This window comes from Protopterus annectens, chromosome 1.part2 (assembly GCF_019279795.1).
Source record: "Protopterus annectens isolate FY-2018-M chromosome 1.part2, PAN1.0, whole genome shotgun sequence".
Taxonomy (NCBI): Eukaryota; Metazoa; Chordata; order Ceratodontiformes; family Protopteridae; genus Protopterus; species Protopterus annectens.
This window is the reverse complement of record NC_056727.1, coordinates 415418435-415440748: the sequence shown is the minus strand read 5'-3', so window position 1 is coordinate 415440748 and position 22314 is coordinate 415418435.

Genomic DNA, 22314 nt, shown 5'->3' with positions numbered 1-22314 from the left:
CTGTTGTAGAGTATGGGAAGTCTCTGGGACAGGAATCTATCCCTCCAGCATGTTTTGTTTATTGTGGTGACAAGGTGTAGGTCCCTAGAGTGTGTAGCTTGTAGGGATTGGGATTTCTTTAAGTGGAGCATGTCCAAAGATCTGGGTTTGACATAGCTTTGTATGATAGGCAGAGATTACCTCTGAGTAGGCGATATGCAACGGAGTAAAGCTAGGGTTTTTTGAGACGGTCTGCATTGGGAATCTGTTTGAGGCCAGTAATCCTCTTTGTGAGGTATTTCTGTGGCCTTTCCAGTTGTTGATGTCTTGTGAGGTACATACCAAAAGGGCGTTGTATTCTATAATGGGTCTAATGATGAGTGATGAGTAGAGGGGTACAATGACCTTTTTTTTCTGGATGAGAAACCTTTTGTGATGAGGTAAGCCATGTAGAAGGATTTCCTGACCACGGTGGTGATGTGATTATCAAAGGAGAGACTACTCTCCACCTATGTCCCAAGGTCTCTTATCACACTTTCGACATTAAGTAGACTACCACTTATGTGGTAGTTAATGGGTACAGAGTTTTTACCAAAGGGGATGACAATACACTTTTTGGCATTGAGCTTCAGGCCATGGCTTTGATACCAGGCATCTGTCTAAGTGAAGCCCTTTTGTAGTATGTCCACATCGTTAGGAATTTTGATTATGGCTCCTAGTTTGCAGTTCTCTGCAAACTTTGTTAGCCAAAGACCTTCTGTGTTAGCCTGTACTTCAGAGAAGTAGATACCAAACAGGAGAGGACCCAGGACTGAACCCTGTGGTACTCCACTTGTCACTGGTCTGATGTCGGATTTGGAGTCTGTTACTTTTACAGTGTGGGTTATCTCCATGAGCCAGTTGGCAACCCATCTTGTGACATAGGGATTTATACCTAGTTTACTGAGCTTATCTATAATTCTAGAGTGGGGGATGGTGTTGAAAGCCTTGGCGAGATCTAGATAAGCTGTGTGAACCACCTTACCCTCATCTATGGCTTTGGTGACTGCTTCAAAGAAGTCAATCAGGTTTAGGAGACATGATCTGCCTTTTACAAACCTGAACTGGGTAGGGTCCAGAGTTTGGAGGTTACCAATGTCTTTGTTTATGAGTTCCATGATGATACGTTCCATGGCCTTGTAGACCAGGCTCGTCAGGCTAATGGGGCGGTAGTTCTTGGGGTCTGTCGTGGCTCCCCCTTTGTGGAGTGAGATAACTGTCATGGTGCACCATTCAGTGGGCACAAAGCCTAAGGTGAGGCTATGATTTAACATGGTACTTAGTTAGGGTGCCAGTTCATTCTGTAGTTCGTGTAGAACACAGCCTGGGATATTGTCAGGTCCCATGGATCCTGTGTTCTTGGCTTTGGAGGGTGTGTTTTTACCTGTGCAGCCGTGATTACAGGGACTTTGCATTCTTTTGTTATAGAGATGGGCTCTCTAGGGGGTGAGAGGGGGGTAAAATTAGCACTGAACCTATCTGTCAGTATGTTGGCAATATCAGCTGGTTCTATATATTTAGTGCCATTGTGCTGTAACTCAGAGCAGATCTGAGTGTTGCCATTGAGATTCTTGACATAGCTATAGAATGCTTTGTGGTTGTCTTTAGAGTCAGTGGCAATTTTGTTTTTGTAACTAGCTTTAGAGGATTTTATGAGGGATCTCAGCTTCTTACTGAGGTTGACCAGGGAGTTCCTCCAGTCATCGGATTTTACTCTTTTTGAAACAGTTTCTTTCTTCTGTTGTAGAGTTTGTTTATGGCAGATGACCACCAGATTGGCTTCCTTTTTTTGGAGGATAGCATCTTGGTTTTATTAGGGATAGCATGATTCATGCATGCATGTAAGTGCTTATAAAGTGCATTTGTTTAGGATTCAGCAGTCGTACATCTATTGTCCTTCCGCATGAGTGTCATGAAGTTTGCCACTTCTGTCTTAAGAAATGTGAAGTTGGCTTTGGAGAAGTTTTTTTATGGTGGTTTCCCTAATTGGGGCTGGGGGCGGGATGTGGATGTCCAGGGTGATTAGCTTGTGGTCAGATCTGACCAACGAGGAATGGACCTCTGTTGTGAAACACCGGTTGCCCATGCTGGTAATGACCAGGTCTAGGATATTGCTGCCCCTGGTGGGGGTGTGAATAAGTTGATCCAAGGTGTTGGAATTTATGAATTCCAGAAAACATTGAGGGAAAGAGTTGGTACATGAGTAGTTTTCCCAGTTAATGGTGGGGTAGTTGAAATTGCCCATTATTAGGGTGTTGGGTTGCACCCTAATACTTTCCAATGTATCAAGAAATGAGGAGTGGGAATCCTGGGGCATGGTTGGGGGTCTGTAGCAAGTTACAATTTGGATTGTGGTCTTGCCCAGAGTTAGTTGCACTTGGATAAAATCGGATGCATTATGCTGAGCAACTAGACTGGAGGTGTGGATATCCTTAATGCATATGGACATGCCTCCACCTTTAGTGCTTCGTTCTGGGTTAGGTGGCTGAAAGGTGTGGTATGAATTATAGCCTGGTAATGCAGGGGTGCTCTCTGGAGCTTTGAACCAGGTCTCTGTCACTGCACAGATGTAGATGTTCTCCATTTTAAGGAGTGCCTCGAGTGAGTGCATTTTGAGGTTTAGACTTCTAGCATTGAGTAGCATTACCCTCAGATTTTGCTTGCTTGTACCTGTTAGGTGGTGAATTTGTCATTTGAACCTTGCCTAAAAAGGTACTATAGGGGTGGCAAGAACCTTAGCCAGTATCCGGAATCTCAAGGGCGACAGGTGCAGGCCATCTCTGGCAAAGCATCATGGTCTGTTGATCATGTCTTCTCAGGCAGACAAATACTGGATCCCCTTAGAATGACACCAGAAGCTTAGCCAATTGTTGAAGTCAATCATTTTATCCTTGTACTGTGGTATCATTCTGGGTGATGGCAGGATGCTACTCAGGGCTAGGGTCATACCTGCCTGGGCCACAAGATCGAAGAGCTCTCCATGTCTCTTCTCATGTAGTCCAAGGAGGAACATTTCTGGTTATTCACACCAACATGGACAATGACAGTGTCATATTTGTACTTGTTGTGGAGTGACCTGAGTGCATGCATTACGTGGTGGAGCCTGGCACCTAACAGGCAGCTGACAGTAACTTTCGCCTTCTTTAGCCTGGTGAGGGGAACATCAGTGTGCCTGACTATAGCGTCACCTATGACTAGAGTGTTGGGTATGTTGTTATGCCTTATAGGCTGTGGTTGAGTGGCACACTGAGTTTGTGGGCTATGTGTTATTTGGGTTGTGTTGGGGGGTGGAGTTTGCTTCTGTTTCTGCTTTGGAGGTCCCTGATGATTGAGCAGGTTTTTATTGAGAGCCTCCATGAATGTAGGTGTGTGCTTTGTGTTTCTATGTGTGTGTTTTGGTGGTATAGGTTTTGAGGGACTATGTGATGAGTGTGGTGTGGTGCAAGTGTTTACCTTCTCCTCTTGACTGTCTAGTACAGTCTTGGGTGAAGAGAGCTTTGCTTCCAGTTTTGCTATATAAGTGCATCTCTAACAGGTTGTAGTGTTGGGTGATAGGAGGAGAGGGTTGTCTGTGTATATGAGGCAATTGCTGCATTGCCCTAAGATGCCCAGATTCATTAGGTAGACAGGCATTATCAGGCAATCCTATGGAAATGAGGGGAATGATAGTGAATCCCAGTTTTCCCCAGCATGCTAGTCAGGGCCCAACAGTGTAAGAGTAGGAATAGCTTGGTGCAAGCCTAGGAGTTAGCTGACATCATGGGGGGGGGGGTGTCAGGCATACTGTAAGTGGATTGGAGCTGTGTGGCTCAGGTTTGATCCTAGCTAAGCACAGCTAAGCAAGTAGGTGTGTCTGACTCTGCCTAGCACTCTGTACATTGCCTAAGCGGGTGTGCACACTGCGCACCTGGTTCTAAAACAAAAATTAAACCAGAAAATAGCAGCTCTGTGCATATTTGAGCACTCTGTTTGTGCGTCATGCCCCCAGGCTTAAACATTAAGGCAATGGGAAGGGAAAACAGCAGTAGGAAGGTAATCTAGGAGAACTAGCATAGCTGGCAGGTGAAATGTATCAGAATCAGCCAATTACACAGGCAGCAGACCAGCCCAGCCCAGAACACTAGTATAAACTATGAAATCCCCTTCCCCTCTGGTTTTTCCCACACTCTACATCACTGGTGTAAACAAACAGGGAACTTTTATCACTCACAACACAAAATGATAGGGGCTGCAATAGCTGTCTTACAACAACTTGTGGAAGAGGCTGAGGGTGGTGAGGATGTGAATGCTGTCAACCAGCCCACAGTGAGGAGATGGAGAAGAGTATACAGATCCAGGGTAACATACCAGGGGCTACACTAGCTGGAGATAGTGGAGTGCTATAGGGTGGACAGGGACTCCTACAGAAAATTGTTGAGCTGTGCCGGCCATGCCTCACACACAGAACTAACAGAGGGAAACCCTATACCAGTGGATACCAAGGTATGTGTAGGCCTAAGAATACTAGCTACAGGTACCTTCCAGAGGCCAACTGGGGATATGATGGAGATCTCACAGGTATCAGCATCCAGGGTACTCTACCAGTTCCTGGATGCCATGTCAGCACATGTCAGTGAGCATGTATATTTCTCCAACACCCGTGAGGCATTGGCCAGCAATATGCAACTGTTCCACAAAATAGCAGAATACCCTGAGTTAGTGGGTGCTATAGACTTCACACACATATGCATCAAAGCACGACCCGGTGAGTGGGATAGGGTCTACATCAACCACAATGGCTTCCCCTCCATGAACTACCAGGTCATGTGCAATGCCCAGGGCATAATAATGAATGTGTGTGCTGGCTGCCCTGGATGCTATCACAATTCCCACATCTGGCATCTGATGCAGCTGTACCAGAGATTTGCCAATGGGGACATCCCTCACGGTCACCTAGTGCGGGATGTTGGATACGCATTGTAGTCATGGCTGATGACACCTATCAGAAATGCACACACACCCGAACAAGAACTCCATAATGAGGCACATGCACAGACCAGATTTATTGTAGAGCATGTATTTAGGATGCTCAAGTCATGGTTCTGGTGCCTGGACACATCTGGTGGAGCCTTGCAATACTCACCAGCTACATGTACCCAAATTGTCCTTGCATGTGCCATGCCACACAATATTATCCTGTGGAATCAGCTGCAGCAGGAACAGCAAGGGGCAGGGCCCCACTGCCCCCCCCACCATTGCCAAATAGTCAGGTGTGCACAGGCACAGAGTGACTCAGAGGAAGAACAACCTGATCCTGCCCCAGGCAGAAGAAGGTGTGCTCAATATGCCCTGGCCTTGGCAAAGAGGCAACGCATAGCACATACACTGACACAGGAGGAACCCAGGGAATAATACCTCTCTCTGACTCTCACCTACAGTAAAAGGGATGCCAAACATTACACTACCTGTGCTCAATCATGTGTAGGGGAGTGTATTATGTGCATCCGACATAAGCAGCCCTGCAACACCACCCTCAATACAGGCACACCCAGAAGGTAAGTGACTCACACGTGCCATTTAGGGGGGTACACATACCCAACAACAGTCACAGCCAGCAGGACAGGTGTAGACAAACACAAACAAAAGCTGTGCTATGGCATCTGAATGATGCCTATGGGTAACCTCCCCCCCAGGCTTACACAAACAGACTACAGCAGGTCAGGCAGTGGGACATTAGTTCTGAAGTGTAGGAAGTCAGATACTAATATGTAGGTAAATCAAAGATAAGATCTGTAGTAGACTGGTATGCCTCTAGTCAGCATGATAGATAAGAATACAGAATGAAATGGAGTACCCGACATATTAGTGCAGTGGTAGCAAATGTGTACATGTGTCAGGTGTGCCCCCCCATCCTACGTAGATATGTAGTAACAGTAAGGTGTGCCCCCCAATCCTGTGTAGAAATGTAGAAATAGTCAGGTGTGCCCCCCATCCAACAAAGAAATGTAGTAATAGTCAGGTGTGCCCCCCAATCCTGTGTAGAAATGTAGAAATAGTCAGGTGTGCCCCCCATCCAACGAAGAAATGTAGTAATAGTCAGGTGTGCCCCCCAATCCTGTGTTGAAATGTAGAAATAGTCAGGTGTGCCCCCCATCCTATGTAGAAATGTAGTAACGGTCAGGTGTGCCCCCCCGACAATCATGTGTAGAATTGTAGATATAGTCAGGTGTGCCCCCCCATTCTGTGTAAAAATGTAGTAACAGTCAATGCCAAATGATCGAAGGATACCCTGCATTAACAGTATGCTACCTGTAGGTGTACAACACAAAGGTCAGCACTGCAGTACAAACTACCTGGACTTGATCTATACATTCAATACAGACGTGCATACAGGGCATGCTCACACACTTAAAGAAATGAAGGCAATGCCAGTCAACAACTTAGAGAAATGAAGGCAATGTCAGTCAACAACATACTGAAAGGTCCTACTGGGCATGTTCACACACTTAAACACATGAAGGCCATGTCTGCGCAAACACCAGTGGACCAGACATATCTTGCAGTCACAGATGTTAGTGCAGACACTCCTCAGTATGCACCATACATGCTTTGCACGCACAGTGGATAGGAATACAGACATATATCTAAAGACAACACACTATAATAAGCCAAAGATAGACGTATATAGATGTATGGAAGAGAGTGACTGTGACAAGAGGCCATCCAGGCCTGTCCCACCCAGCACACAGCCAAAGGACCACAGCCACATGAGGTTCAGATGTCACTCACTGTAGATACTAGCCACCAACTATCTGTCAGAATTACAGATTATGTGGTGCACGTGCTAGCTGTGCAACATGACTGTACAATGAAGGAGTCATCTACCAGCTGTTTACACGTACCTGAGAAATTTTACCCTGTGTGTGCCCGCATGTGGTGTGCAAACCTCTAGATGAATGGGTTATGGCCCATGCACACACACTGCATTCCCCACAGCCCTACTATGACAAGCCTGTTGAGGTCATCCACTATGAAATACACCTTTGGGCGAGTTGTAGCCCAATACTCTCCATGGCCCATCCCATATCTGTGTACTGCTGTAGTGTGATAAACTAGTTAGGTAGGAGTTACAATCCCAGACATGGCAACTGTGTGTGTTTGTGTGTGTGTCTGTCTGTGTAGAGAGCAATGCTTTTTAGGGTAGTCACACTCCCTACAACTGAAATGCTCTTCTTTGGTAAGGTGTCTGATGTCATACACCTAGAAATACATCTCTGGGAAGGTTGTAGCCCAGTAAATTTTGTAGTGCTTGTTGTAAATGCGTGCTGCTGTAGTGTGATAAAATAGTTAGGTAGGAGTTCTAATCCCAGACTGGGCAAGTGTGTGCGAGTCTGTCTAATTCTGTCTGTGTAGAGAGCAATGCTTTTTAGGGTAGTCACACTCCCTACAAGTCAAATGCACTACTTTGGCAAGGCTGCTGATGTCATCCACTTAGAAATACACCTCTGGGAAGGTTGCAACCCAGTAATCTCTGTAGAGTGTGCTATATCTGCGTACTGATGTAGTGTGATAAAATAGTTAGGTAGAAGTTCTAATCCCAAACTTGGAAGTGTGTCTCTGTCTGTGTAGAGTGCAATGCTTTTTAGGGTAGTCGCATACCTGCAATTCAAATGCTCTACTTTGGTAAGGCTGCTGATGTCATCCACCTAAAAATACACCTCTGGGAAGGCTGTAACTCAGTAATCTCAAAAGCATGTCTTATAACTGTGTACTGCTGGAGTGTGCCAAATTAGTTACATAGCAGTTCTAATCCCAGACTTTGCAATTGTGTGTGTGTGTGTGTGTGTGTGTGTGTGTGTGTGTGTGTGTGTGTGTGTGTGTGTGTGTGTGTGTATGTGTGTAGAGAGCACTGCATTTTAGGCTAGTCACAGTCACTAATGCCCTACTTTGGCAATCCTGCTGATGTCATTCACTGTGAAATACACCTTTGGAGAAGGAGCACTCCAGTAATCTCTGGGGTGTGTCCTATAACAGCATCATGCTATAGTGTGATATATAACTCTGATAGGGGTTCTACCCCCACAGATGGCAGTTGTGGATGTTTTGTGTGTGTTTCTATGTTTGTGTGGGGCACAATGCATTTTAGGCTAGTCACACTCACTACAAGTCAAATACCCTACTTTGGCAATCCTGCTGATGTCATTCACTGTGAAATACACCTTTGGGGAAAGGGCACTCCAGTAGTCACCGTGGTGCATCCTATAATGGCGTACTGCTATAGTATAATATACCTAGTTAGGTAGGACTTCTAATCCCATACATGACAGGTGAGTGTGTGTCTGTTTTTGTCATTTGTATTCTTTGTATTGGTGGTTTTAAGTGTGTAACAACTAGAATCAATGTGGAGTGGGTTTTGCAAACTTCTTATATGGTGGGTCAAGTATATGTCACAATGTCCACCATACAGATGTGAAATAGCCAAGAGGTTGGGGTGCAAATCCATACCCCTAAATGTAACATCAATGTCATCTGTACAACATTAGCAACCCTTGTATTACCCAGGGTACACTCTCAACCCATGTCTCATATACACATACACTTGCCTAGGCAACAGCCGCTATGTTGGCAGTACTCTGAATATTGCCCACTGATCATAACCATGGTGTGATTGCAGTGGGCTACAGAGGGCATGGTACCCTGTCTGTCAGTCCAATAGGCATGTACATGCTGACAGTGAACCTCCCCCATGTTCCCCACTGGACATCTGCAACACCTGTGGTGCCATCAAATGTGACCCACAAATGACATAACATGCCTGAAACACAAGCCCTGTATGGACAGATAACACTGGCATCAGGGAATACTGATATCATGCTATCAATGTAGGTGCAGGGGAAACCTGCTGTCCATGAACAGTCCGTGCCACATGAGGCCAGGACTGGCACATCTGATGATAACGATCTGTGAACACAACATGGGCTAGACACCCCAGGTACAGTTCCACATGTCACAGTACATGTATGTGGGAGGTGTGCACATCCCAGACACTGTCCATATTATGGAATAAGGAACATATACATGGCAAGAAATGCACAGTGTTGGCCACATGCAATAGTCACCCAGGTGACTGGATGTTGAATACAATACCCACCTGTGTGGACAACTCCAGACACAACACCCCTGAGCCACAATGCAGATCATTGTCATGTGGCCTGATGCCAAGGTATACCCATCACCTAGCCTTGTATAGCTATCTAGCACAGTCAACCACAACACACCCGTGAAGCAGTGCACACATGCATGTCAGTACTGGCACCCGTGTCTGTGTGTGTGTGGTGTATGATGCGTATGACCACATTCACACTCACTATAACCCCATTGCATACTGAAGCATGCTGTCTGATGTCAGACACCTCTACATACCCTTTGCACATATAACCTCTGTATGATCCCTGTGGTGTATGTGATACTTGCACAGTACTGTGTTGTGGCAATCCCATTAGTGAACAGTTGTATTCCTGGCCCTGCCAAGTGTGGCAATGTGTGTGCATCCCTGTGCGAGTGTAGCTGTGTTGATGCTGACACCTGCTCATGCAGGCAGGCACGTGTACTACACCTACCACATAGCTACCATATCCCTGTTGCAGATGTCACTCACCATCACATATACATTCTGAGGACTCCCCAACATGTAACGTATGAGGCACATTCAATCACTACATAGACATGTGATAGCAATGCAAAGTTGTTGGGGGTTGGATACCTTCTACTGGTAGGTGTGTGACACAAGTATGCATACATTTTACTCTCCCACCCCTCCCTTTTCTGTGCATCTGTCTGCCTCTCTTACTCCCTCTCTGGTAGATGTTGAGACTTACATCTGCTTTGCTTAGGCAGCAGCATGTGTATTTTAAGTTATGCTTAGGATCAGCTGATGGTTTCTGCACGAATTGCAGCCCTCCTCTAGCTGATTGCATGTGAAACAGCTGTGGTAGCATTCCCATAGCCAATATCTAGGAACATCATGTAGGTGGCGGGCCGTTCATTCACTGTGAGCAGCAACTCAATCTGTTGTTTTGGAAACAGCATCTCAGATGGATTGGGGTTTACCTCTAACAACATACACTGTGGAAACAGACCAGCACACAGGAGGGGGATGTGCCTGACTTGACTACAGACTGTAAGTGCTGCTATACTGCATTTGGAGTAATGTTGGTTTACCAGGGTGTGTGTGGATATGGCTGTCCTACATGTTTACATACCTGCCATGTCAGTGCTATGTTAATGAGGGAACACCCATCTTTAGGGTCATCTGCAGACTGCCCAGTGTGTGGTGCCTTTTGATTCAGGTGTTACCCACCGAGCACCAATCTGTGAACTGCAGAAGGTAGTGTGAGGATTGCAGTCTGCAGATGGCAAAAGCTGTAAGAGTTACTGACTTCATATCCCTCATAGGACATATGGTGCAACAAACCCTGTTACAACAGTAAATGTATGGGTTATCACAGCAACATGTCAATATTGGCCCTGTGTATGTGCCTCCAGCCTCAACCCTGACAACCTTTGTACATATGTCATGCAGTAAAGGGTGCATATGTACTGTACACCATAATTAGTGACATCATATCTGATAACAAGCCATGAAGATATCAGACTGCTGCACATGTAATGTATAGTAGGGGTTATATTTAATGACATAACCTGGAAATTCTGTGGTTGTGTGTACAGTACTGAGGTATGTGTACTTATGGTGATTGTCGGCAGTGTGTGTATTGTTAATATGTACCTTGGCCTGTGTTCAGACTGTGGTAGATGTCATTGTTCTTGGTCCTGTTCTATCTGATGTTACATGCTGCTCCACTGTATGTTACCCTATCGGCTTACATGATGGTAGGGCCATACACACACATGTCCCATACCACAGACAGGCAGAGGACCACACTGTGTAGAGGCCCAGTATATGTAGGCTAGTGTGTGGATGGCACATGTGAGGTTGGTGTTGAACAGATAGTCCATATACTGTAATAATACACTGGCATGCCATATGTAGCTGTGGCTGTGTTCACATTGGTTGTGGTGATGCACTTACACATAGGTGTATGTCACTCTGTGTTGTGGCATGCCTGTAGAGCCTGCTATCTATGTGCAGGTACGTATGCATTTCCCCATATGGAATGTAGGCCAGTGTTGAGCCGGTCTGCCTGTAGCCTGCACAGTCCTTTGTTACATGCCTAGAAGATTAGTGTACTTACCCAGTGAGATGTAATGTCCAGCTACTTGTTAGATGTACTGATGCTGGGCCACCATAACAGTCATCTATGTCAGACAGAGCAGTGGTATGCTGTACAGATGTATGTCAATATCTAGTGGGTGGTATGTGGCCATGGCACCTCCTTACCAGCAGTTATTATGTGGCAGGACAGACAGAGATGTGTGAATGCATAACCTATGGGGGCAAATGTATACCAGTAGTTATGTGTTATACCCATCTACATGGCTGTTAACATCCACATTGTCAGGATTGGTCCACATGTATTGCACTGAGGGGTTATGCGTATACCTCTGTACTGTCCATAATATGTCAAACTGTCCACATATATTGGCCATTATCTCTGCTGTAGTCTACAGGAGCATTACGTGCTGGCAGTGGTACTGTACTATGATGTCCTTTGGATGTCTGTCATTAGCCAATGGTGCACATGTTAAAAGCAGATGTGACCTTCCAGACACACCATGTCTGTGAAGACAATCCCTATTACAGTAGCAATACTCTACAAGTATACCTGCTATACATACCTGACATCACCTTGCACTATGATGTTGGGACTTCTGGGACTGAGGTAGGGCTACACTCCATGTTCAGGACATATGGTGATGATATATGTACATATACTTATCCAGATATCTATATAGACATACAGATATACATATCGACATACATAGATGGATATGTATATGTACATAGATATCTAAACAAACACCTAGATATATATACATATACAGAGCAATATATGTCTACACATATACAGATAGAGATACATATGTACATATATGTATGGATATCTACATATATATTGACAATAGTAGTTATATCAGAATATTTATGTATGCACATATAGTTAGTGATATCTACATATATACAAACATAACTAGGCATATCTGTATACATAGGGTGTGCATACATACATGGCTATATATACATATATCAATATATACATATATGCATATGGGAGTGCTACAGAATACAGACCATCAGGGGTGAGCTGCCTTAAGGTATATAGATGTACATTACCATAAAATCCACCTTGGTTAAATGCAAGCCTACTGCCACCTGCCATACAGACTGTTCTGTTTGTCAGTGTGCTTGTGATGGTGTCAGTTGTGCCTTGTTATGTAATAGTTACATCCCATTGTGTCAACTGAGGTCTTTACCCCCTAGGGATTGTCTACAGAGTGTAGATAGAGGCTGCTGAACTATACACCTGAATTATTTACTGTTGATTGTTTGGTATCCCGTGACCCAGTCTGTCTTTACTATTGTACTACTTGATGGCCTTGGCCTGGACAGCAACATTTTTTAACTTTTCCAGACTACTATATTAGTATAACTTTTTCACAGTTGCATTACTCAGTTTATATGGATGTCCATGTCTAAACAGCTATATGACATAGCATATACAACTGTAATAGTGCACAAATAAAGCTTTCCTATTTATGCACACCAGTGTGTGGTATTATATCATTTGATATCTCTGTGGGTATATGTTGCAGGCAATGAATGTCATTTGTATGGGTGGCTCATACAATCTCCAGTTGGTAAGATGGTAACTGTAGGAATAGTGGCTATTCCATACTGTGTGCCCATACTACATATGTAACTTACTGTACATATCTCTGCATGTGTACGTGTAGTTACATATATATTCATATATATATCTATATATATATATATATATATATATATATATATATATATATATGTATATATATTTATATGTATATATATATATATATATATATATATATATATATATATATATTATATATATATATATATATATATATATATATATATATATATATATATATGTATAGATATATGTGTGTGTATATCTGTATCTGCATATATGTGTCTGTGTATATGTATTCTAGGGATGACCATGTCGTGTCTTGTCCTGATTATGGGATCTGCAACACTTGGTAGTGTATTGCAGGGGGGGACATGTTTGGCTGTGGGGGGGAATTATACCCATTTGTACAAGACATATGTTGTTTGGGGCCTCTCAACCCCATTAACATTGCATGTGGACATATATGTTTTTGTTATTTCCCCATTGTTATCTACAGATGTATGTCCATATATAAACCTATATATATATATATATATATATATATATATATATATATATATATATATATATATCTCTGCTGACATATATATAACCTGCCGTATATATTTAGACATATAGATGTAGACATACATATCTATAGATGTAGGTATTTGCATGCATGTATATTTGTTCATATATAGTTTTATATATATATATATATATATATATATATATATATATATATATATATATATATGTTGAGTCTTTCGGCTTTTCCCGGTTAGGGGTCGCCACAGTGTAACTCCGGTCCGCTAATGATTGGCAGTTTATTTTTACGTGCTGAGTTACGAGCCCTGATGCACAACCTTCAATGAAGGTATGTCCATTCACGCATGTCTCCACGTAGAAGACGCTCTAGCTGAAAATCGAACCGGACAGCGTCTTATATATATATATATATATATATATATATATATATATATATATATATATGTGTGTGTGTGTGTGTGTGTGTGTATATCTACATATATAGATATGTTGTATGTGTTTAGATTTTAATATATTTACACAAACACAAACATCTAAATGTTGGAATACATTCTCTGTACTGTTGAATGACTGGGTTGGATGATATGTTTTTGAAAACATCAGGGTTGGATATATCTGATATGGCTTAGTGGTAAATCACTTTGGCTATGATGTGGAGAGTTCTGGTTTCGAGCCTTGCAGAGGCTGTTTATTTTGTTGCTGGGCAGAACACGGGCCATTGGATACAGAGTGATTAAGGCACTTTAAAGCAGTTGTAAGCGGGTTTGCGTGGGTTTGTACGGAGGTAAGCACTGTTAACCTCCAGTTACAGTTTCTCATACTCAGTTAGCTTCTAAATTGGTTACCCTGTGTAGGCCTTGCTTACACCCACACAAACGGGCTTAAACCCGCTTACTGCTACTTAAAAGTTCTTACTTCCGCTTACCCCCATGCTGATTTTTTAAAAGAAAAGAAAAAGGGGTTGATAGGAAATTGGTGAAAAAGAGGGGCACAAAGAGGGAAAGACAGTAGGGAAAAAAGCTAGCGATGTGCAGGAAGGGTGTAGGGAAGGTCCATAGTTCCCCATTTCTTTGACAGCAACATCTGTGCATATACACTGAATTTGGAGGTAGATTTGGACACTCAAACCCCTGAGATGGGGTGAGGACAACAAAAATAAGTTGTGATGCCAATTAGACTGGATTACCTGTGTCCAGCGGACACATGTGTGAAATGGACAGCTATGTAAGCTTGCTAGCTGCTACAATAATATAGCCAGATTTGCTTCAGGTTCAGCTTATAGAACCCATCACTGCCTAAACCGTAAATTCATGGACTGGCTAGAATTACCCTATCAACTTCAATATAACCAACTTATAGTCGTTCACAAAATTCTCTTCCAACCAGACAGTACACCCATACTGAAAAATGTTATCACTCCCTACAATAACCTAAAAGCCCTCCGCTCTTCCAGCAGATTGCTAGTACAAGCTACTAGAGCTCACAACACAGCTGGAGACTCACTGTTCTCCAACTCTGCTGGCAAAAATTGATACTTACTTCCTACAAAACTTACTATTCTGTCCTCCCTACTGCAATTCAAAATATCCCTAAAGAAACATCTCAGAACTCACTGGCTTTGTCCATGCAGAAATCCTGACTAACCCCACTCAAACAGAAACAATATGTGATAATCTAACTACATGTATAAACATTTCTGATCCTTATGTTGCTCTGAATTAATTTGTCTCTCTCCTGCTGGTATGATTTGTAATAAGACTCTTAGCAGATATGTTAGCCACCTTAAAGCTATGTGTTTCCCCTTTCTAGATATAACCTCTTCCCAGATGCATTATCCATCTATTTCCTCCTTACCTATTGACTTCTTCTACTCCCTACCTGTACTTTAGAATAGCATGTAATTTTGTGTATCTAGCAATAAACACATATCTATGCCGTTATAATGCAAAATAAGAACTTCACTGTAATTACACTACTTTATGTATATTTGGAGCTTTTCTCCCCGGTTCTCTGCTGAAAATGGATATGTATCCATTCGGATTTTCCTGGTTAACAAACGTAAAATGAAATAAAATAAAAATAATAAATGTATAGGGTGAGATATTTTTGTGGGAACAGATTGCCCTTTTTTTTCAAGTGAGAGTGGGATGTTCGGGAAGGGTAGTAGGTATATTTGGGGAGTTAGTTTGGGTAGGTTAACAGACAAGATAAACAAGATGCATACAGCGGCAGTATATGACACATGTGGGGGGTAAACACCTTGATGGGGAGGGGTGTTGGGAAATCGGAAGCCCATGAGCCTCCTAGTGGAAACAGTGGGACTGAGGTCCCCACCCATGGGCAGTCACCACTGCACCTTCACAGCCCCAAAGTTGGCTGTGCTGGGGGCTGAGTTGCAGAGCCAGGCTGACTCTCAAATTGTGACATGTGGCCCTTGAGCTAGCAAAGAAGATCACCAAACCTGCTAGTTGATCTCTCTACGCATCATGACCCTGACCTGGCAATGGGTAACAGGTGCCTGTCTGCACCCATGCCCAGGGGGGTGAGCCCCATCCCCTGAGGCATTTCCACCCAAAGATGGTGCAGAACCAATGGACAGGGAGGTCCCGGGTTGGGCCCCAGACATGCTGGTGCCCAGTGCCATGGCCAGCTAAGGAGGGACAGGTGGGTCCGCTGGGACCGGCCTTCCCAAGCGTGCTATAGTGTTTAGATTTCATCGTCATATGTGGGTTAGTAATACTCAACACATTCAAGGGTTAGTTATAACAGCATGCATAGATATTCCCATTAACCCAGACACCAGATATGGAACAGTTGCATAGCAAACAGAACACATGCATATATGGGACCACATTCGTAATAAGAACAGCATGCAGGTACATTGATAGCACCATGCCACCAATGTTGGAATAATTCAATATAACATATGCATGTGAACCATTAATATATTTATCAAACAATTGGACAGTATCAGAACATAGGTGACATTACATACCAGTTGGGGTGGGTATGTTGATTATTGTTGTAGATATGGTGGGGGGGAGAGAAATATGTAAATTAACGGCTAGTATATTCCTGCAGTCCACATTACTTTCCTAGTCAGTACTGTTATCTGTACCTTACAAGTCTTACTACATTATCCTATAGCCTTAGTTTGGACAGTGATATGGCTGTCGTCATCATTACACATGATCTGGTTTTACCTGCAGTATACACCTCTTACCTGGTATACCTGTGGAGGAAATGTTTGTTAACACTAACTAACTGCTTCTACACATACTCCCATATTCCGAGATGATGTTGTACATAGCTATCCAAATCTTTCTGCACAGACTCTGGCCATGTTTTGACCACATGCAGGTGTACCGGGACATATCTAGAATATTGCCCTCTTCCACCTTTAGTGACCTCACACACATATATACATGCTTTCCTACACAGTTATATTCTATAGCACAGTGTGGGTGACAGTGATCAGTGATACTTTATTATTCAGATAAACTGCAACACTCACAATTTCCTACAATACCAGAATGAACAGTACCAGTACAGGTTATAATGGTCTGTATTTCTCAGCACAGTGTTCATATCCGATGTACCTGTGGGAGCAATGTTTGTTAGGACTACCTGACTGTTGCCACACAAACTTCCAGATTACACATTAGTATTATGCACATGTATCTTACTCTGTTACTGTACACACTCTGGTCACAACTTGACAACATGGGAGTGTAGATAGGACATACTTGAAATATTACTCCCTAAGCAGTTTCAGGGATTGCTACAGTGACATGTTTGTTCTCATAGGTGTTTGACAATCACTTGTATTCCCTTTTTGCTGGCTAAACATCTGGGATCATCCCACAGACTCAGCAGGGGGACAGGGGGGACAGGCAGCAAATATGGGCCCATATACTGGACATTCTGGCCTCATCTGTACAGTTGTGGGGTATGATTCTGAATGCAGTCTACATCCACTCCCAGGATTCAGACCATGGCTGTGTCTGCTACAACTTAAACACTTTCCATCACAGTTGTGTCTGATGAATCTGGGCATCTTGAGGCAATGTAGAAACTGCCTCATGTACACAGACAACCCTCTCTTCCTACCACCCAACACTACAAGCTGTGAGAGATGCACTTATCTAGCCAAATTGGAGGTAAAGCTCTCACCAACCAAGACTGAACCTGACAGTCATGAGAAGAAGGTAAACATTTGCACAACACCACACTTATCACAGTCTCACTACGTCTACACCACCAAAATCCACACATATAAACTCAAAAACATTCGCGGAGGCTGTCAATAATAATCTGCCTAAGCAACAGAGACCTCCAAAGCAGAAACACAGGCAACCTCCATCCCCCAACACAACCCAAATGACACATAGCCCATGGATTCAGTGTGTTACTCATACACAGCCAATAAGGCAAAACAACATACCCAACACACTAGTCATAGGTGACTCTATAGTCAGGCACACTGATGTCCCACTCACCAGGCTAAACAAGGAAAAGGTTACTGTCAGCTGCCTGTTGGGTGCCATGATCCGCCACATAACCCACGCACTCAGGTCACTCCACAACAAGTACAAATATGACTCTGTCATTGTCCATGTTGGTGTGAATGACCTGAGACGTACCTCCCTGGACTATATGAAAAGAGACATGGAACAGCTCTGTGATCTTGTAGCCCAGGCAAGTATGACCCTAGCCCTGAGTAGCATTCTACCATCACCCAGAATGATACCTCAGTACAAGGACAAAATGATTGATTTCAACAATTGGCTAAGCTTCTGGTGTCATTCAAAGGGGATCCAGTATCTGTCTGCTTGGGATGACATGGTCGACAGACCACGATGCTTTGCCAGAGATGGCCTGCACCTGTCGACCTAGGATTCTAGATACTGGCTAAGACTCTTGCTGCCCCTATAGTGCCTTTTTTAGGCAGGGTTCAAGTAACAAATTCATCACCATAAAAGGAACAGGTAAGCAAAAACTGAGGGTAATGCTACTCAATGCTAGAAGTTTAAATTTCAAAATGCACTCACTCGAGGCACTCCTTAAAATGGAGAACATCGATAGCTGTGCAGTGACTGAGACATAGTTCAAGGCTCCAGAGAGCACCCCTGCACTACCAGGCTATAACTCATACCACACTTTTCGGCCATCTAACCTGGACCAAAACACCAAAGGTGGGGGTGTGTCCATATTCATTAAGGATATCCACACCTCCAGGCTAGTTGCTCAGCATAATGCATCCGAGGTTATCCAAGTGCAACTAACTCTTGGCAAAACTGCAATCTAAATTGTAGCTTGCTACAGATCCCCCACTATGCCCCAGGATTCCCACTCCTCTTTTCTTGATGTACTGGAAAATATTAGGGTTCAAACAAACACCCTAATAATGGGCGACTTCAACTACCCCACCATTAACTGGGAAAACTACTCATATACTAACTCCTTAGTGCAACGCTTTCTGGAATTCATAAACTCCAATGCCCTAGATCAACTTATCCACACCCCCACCAAGAGCAACAATATCCTAGACCTAGTCATTACCAACATGAGTGACCGATGTTCCACACCTGAAGTCAACTCCTCGTTGGTCCGATCCGACCATAAGCTAATCACCCTTGATATCCACATCCCACCCTCATTAAGGAAACCACAGTAAGAAATTTCTCGAAAGCCAACTTCATGCTTCTTAAGACAGAAGTAGTGAACTTCCTGACACCCATGCAGATGGACAATACAGTAACGATTACTGAATCCTACACAATTGCACTTTATAAGCACTTACATGAGTGCATGGATCATGCTATCCCAAACAGAACCAAGATGCTATCCTCCAAAAAAAGGAAGCCAATATGGTGGTCCCCTGCCATAAACAAACTGTACAACAGAAGGAAGAAACTGTTGCAAAAGAGAGTAAAATCCCATGAGTGGAGGAGCTCCCTGGTCAGCCTCAGTAAGAAGCTGACATCCCTTATAAGATCCTCCAAAGCTAGCTATGAAAATAAAATTGCCACTAATTCCAAGGACAACCACAAAGCATTCTATAGCTATGTCAAGAATCTCAATGGCAACACCCAGATCTGCTCTGAGTTAACAGCACAAAGGCATGAAAATTACAGAACCAAGTGATATTGCCAACATCCTGGCAGATAGGTTCAGTGCTAACTTTGCCCCCCCTCACCCCCTAAAGGGCCCATATCTATACAGGAAGAATGCAGAGTCCCTGTAATCACAACTACGCAGGTGAAAGCTGCACTCTCTAAAGCCAAAAACACAGCATCCATGGGACCGGACAACATCCCAGGCTGTGTTTTACATGAACTTCAGAATGAACTGGCTCCCCCCTTAAGCACCATGTTCAATAATAGCCTCACATCAGGCTTTGTGCCCACTAAATGGCACACAGAAACAGTTATCCCACTCCACAAAGGGGGAGCCACCACTGATCTCGGGAACTATAGTCCTATTAGCCTGATGAGCCTGGTCTGCAAAGCCATGGAACGTATCATCATGGAACTGATAAACAAAGACATTGGTAACCTCCAAACTCTGGATCCCACCCAGTTCGGGTTTCTGAAAGGCAGATCATGCCTCCTGAACCTGATAGACTTCTTTGAGGCAGTCAACAAAGCCGCAGATGAGGGTAAAGTGGTTCACACAGCCTATCTTGACCTCGCCAAGGCTTTCGACACCATCCCCCATTCTGGAATTATAGCTAAACTCAATAAACTAGGCATAAATCCCTATGTCACAAGATCGGTGGACAACTGGCTCACTGACAGAACCCACACTGTAAAAGTTGCAGACTCCAAGTCTGACCTCAAACCAGTGACAAGTGGAGTACCACAGGGTTCCATCCTGGGACCGCTCCTGTTTGGTATCTACTTCTCTGAAGTACAGGCTAACACAGAAGGCCTCTGGCTAATGAAGTTTGCAGATGACTGCAAACTAGGAGCCATAGTCAAGTCCCCAAATGATGTGAACATCCTACAGAAGGGCGTCTCTGAGACAGATGCCTGGTGTCAGAGCCATGGCCTCAAGCTCAATGCCAAAACGTGCAGTGTCATCCCCTTTGGTAAAAACTCTGTACCCATGAACTACTACATAGGCAGCAATCTACTTAACACCGAATGCATGATAAGAGACCTTGGGACCCAGGTGGACAGTAGTCTCTCCTTTGATAGTCACATCACCACAGTAGTCAGGAAGTCCTTCTACATGGCACACCTCATCATAAAAGGGTTCTTGTCCAGGAAAAAAGAGGTCATCACTCATTAGACCCATTATAGAGTACAACGGCCCCTTTTGGAATGTACCTCACAAGACATCTGCAGCAGCTGGAAAGGCCACAGAAGTACCTCACAAAGAGGATTACTGGACTCAAACAAATGCCCTACACTGACCGCCTCAAAAAACTCCAGCTTTACTCCGTAGCATATCGCCTACTCAGAGGTGATCTCTGCCTAACATATAAAGCTATGTCAAGCCCAGAGCTGTTGGACATGCTACACCTAAAGAAATCCCAATCCCTCTGAGCTACACGCTCTAGGGACCTAAACCTTGTCACCACAATAAACAGTACATGCTGGAGTGATAGATTCCTGTCCCAGAGACTTCCCATACTCTGGAACAGGCTACCCATCTATGTCAAGCAAAGTTCTTCATTAGCACTCTTCAAGAAAAATCTTGATGAGTGGATGGGAAATGGGAAATACACCCCAGGGATCACTTCTGTGTCTCTGCTCGTCAGTGGCACAGGAAAATAACTTTCTTGGGTGGCGTAAGCCAGGGAACCTTGTTGGCTAGGCTTGCATAGGCCCTTGGGCCGATAGCCTAGTACCTACCTATGAACCTATATAGATGTTGCTGTATTTCTCCTATCTGCTTTCTGTCGTATTAATCCCGTGCTTTTGCATTCTGACCTTGTATTACAACACTCGTATACAGATTTCCTAGGCAGTTATATGCTGTAGGACAGTGTGGGTGACAGTGATGTGTAATACCTCATTATTCAGAGCAACTGCATCAGTCACACTGCCATACAATACCAATGTAAACAGTACCAGTACAGGGTATCATTCTTGTATTTCTGTGCACAGTGTTGGTATCTGATAGACCTGAGGAGAAATGTTTATTAGCACTACCTGAATGTTCCCACACACAGTACCAGATTCCACATTACTATTATGCACATACATCTCACTCTGTTACTGTACACACTCTGCCCACAGCTTGACAAGTGGGAGTGTAAATGGGACATACGTGGCTTCTTAGTCTCATAAGGTATAGTGGAGTTGATAGTGTGTCAGCTTTGTTCTCAGAAGATGTGTCAATCAGTTGTATTTCCTGTTTGATGCCTATACGTCTGGGATCATCCCACTGATTTCCCAGGGGGACAGGTTGATAGGCAACAGATATGGGCCACTTTACTGGACATTCTCTACAGTTGTGGGGTATGATTCTGTATGCAGAGTACTACCACTGGCAGGAAATCGAACCATGGCTGTGTGTTCGAAAAAACAACAGTTCACATCTCAGTTGCATGTGCTATTGGGGTTTTGTTGTCTGCATTTTCCATGTTTTCTGTCTATGTGTCTCTCAGTTGTACTAAATGGCCTCTCGGGATTACATCTGTCATATACAGGCATTCTTACACATTCAATTTATGGTGCACAGTGTGGGTAACAGTGCTTAATACTACAGTACTATTACATAATCGATAATCTACATAACCATACGATACCAGAGTATACACATGCAGTCCAGCAGTTAGACCTTTATTGTCAGACTGTTACACTTTTTTTGACATACAAACGATATGAGACGCTTTCTGCCATAATCTCTAGTGTATGCAGTACTTGCCTTGAACTATACAGGTTTTATACAGGTAATTAATTTACTACTACTTTTAATTTTATTT